The sequence below is a fragment of the Helicoverpa zea genome, chromosome 3 (genome assembly GCF_022581195.2).
Source record: "Helicoverpa zea isolate HzStark_Cry1AcR chromosome 3, ilHelZeax1.1, whole genome shotgun sequence".
NCBI lineage: Eukaryota > Metazoa > Arthropoda > Insecta > Lepidoptera > Noctuidae > Helicoverpa > Helicoverpa zea.
This window is the reverse complement of record NC_061454.1, coordinates 13178903-13180893: the sequence shown is the minus strand read 5'-3', so window position 1 is coordinate 13180893 and position 1991 is coordinate 13178903. Positions and strand designations below refer to the sequence as shown.

Sequence of the window (1991 nt, the reverse complement as noted above, 5' to 3'; positions counted from 1 at the left end):
TATTTGTAAACTATAAGTTTTAACGATTGTTCGACCATGTACTTGTTCATAGCCATGGCTATCTATTTACGAAGTAACTATCATAGAAATGTGTGCTACTAGCTACGTTATTGCGTACTTACAATGTATGCGCTGATAAAAAGTAGAGATTAAATGAGTTAGAACAACGTCGAACAATGATGTTCATTTATTAGGCGTATTTACTAGTTCCTATATTATTAAAACATTAGGTAAGCACCCTACACATAAAAATTCTTGAGATTTGTCACGATTTAAAGTAAATTTATAAATTACTAAAAGTAGTAAGTATCCACTAATCTAAACAAATTATAGACTAACTATATAACAAAAATAGACAATAATTGATACCAATTAGCATCATCTATTCAATTTACACAAAACTGATAAAAAATATACGGATCGATTAAAACGCGAATGTTATGTATAATTTTGACCGAGATATGCAAGGACCGTGTGGCCTAATGGATAAGGCGTCGGACTTCGGATCCGAAGATTGCAGGTTCGAGTCCTGTCACGGTCGAAATTAACTTTTGGATTTCTAAATACGTAATGCAATGCATTGTAATATTTTTTTTATTGCTAGGTAGTTTAATTTATAACGAAGATTGAAAGTGTATAAGCTTCCACCTTGACTGTAATAATCGGCATTTCATTGTTACCCAGTATGAGAGGATGGTTAGGGGTATATTATAAAGACTACTTATTAATTACATAGGTACAATGCCTTCGGGTATTCCTGCTGCTGACTGGCATGAATTTTATGCTTGTATATGCCGATGGCATGCTGCATGCATGCATGATTGTTGCCGCGGCATTGAAAATATTTAATGAATTTTTTGTTTACTGTTGTTATTAGCTGATAGGAAATGTGTTACAGTAATACGATTACGAAAATTGTATCTTAATAATTAAATGTTTTAAAACTAAAGGCTAAGGTCCAAACAGACTTGGAAAAGGGAAATCAAAGAAATCTTGACACAACCTTACTTGACTGCCATCTACCGTATAATTTGGGAACTAGTCAAAATAGATTGCCCGCCACGAGCACCGGTATTCTTTGCTTCAGGTTTCTATTAGTTCCAATATATCACACTAGGTGGTGCATCTTTTTAAATGACATAAAAAAACTAGTGCAAGAAAAATCTAATCGCATAATATTCAAATCTAATTAAAAGTTTAAGTTTAAATTTTACGATTTAACATTATTGATTAATATCATTACATTGTAATAAAACCTTAACTATTTTCAGTGCTGAAAGTTGCATCTTTGTGCCACAGATGGCGCTATAATAATTTTTTTCATCAGCTGAGAGAATGTAAAGAAAAAAATCGATTATAATATACTAGCTTCTGCCAGCGGTTTCACCCGCATCCCGTGGGAACCTCTGCACGAACCCGGATAAAGTAGCCTATATCCTTCCTCGGTAAATGGGCTATCTAACACTGAAAGAATTGTTCAAATCGGACCAGTAGTTCCTGAGATTAGCGCGTTCAAACAAACAAACAAACTCTTCAGCTTTATAATATTAGTATAGATTGTTCAGTAATCTATAATATAAAAATGAATCGCAAAATGTGTTGGTAAGCGCATAACTCAACAACGCCTGGACCAATTTGGCTAATTCTTTTTTTGTTGTGTTCGTTATTGTCAGGAGGTTTTTATGAAAAAAAAAATAGGGTAAAGTAGAGAAGTCAGTTGACGGGAGCGAAGCCGCGGGCAAAAGCTAGTATTTTAATACAAAACAATAAGTTGAAGAAGTTGTACTTAGTTGCAAAATCTCCGCGGCAGTGGCAGTGTGTGAGGCAAAGTGCTTAGTTTTATCTTTATCCACAATTTTATTCCACAAAAAAGGTTATCTACTGTAAATAAAATTGATATAATCAAAAATACACAAAATCTTCAAGAAGACATGTAACTACATAGGTATCAGACAAAAACAAACACAGCTCACTGCACCGTGGGCACATTT

General features: G+C 33.8%; 1 non-coding gene across 1 annotated transcript; it reads left to right on the top strand.

Moving 5' to 3' along the window:
• The first annotated feature begins 468 nt into the window (after window positions 1-468).
• Trnar-ucg lies at window positions 469-541 on the top strand. The gene has a single exon. It is a non-coding gene; the product is annotated as a tRNA-Arg (tRNA).
• Window positions 542-1991: the final 1450 nt, after the last annotated feature.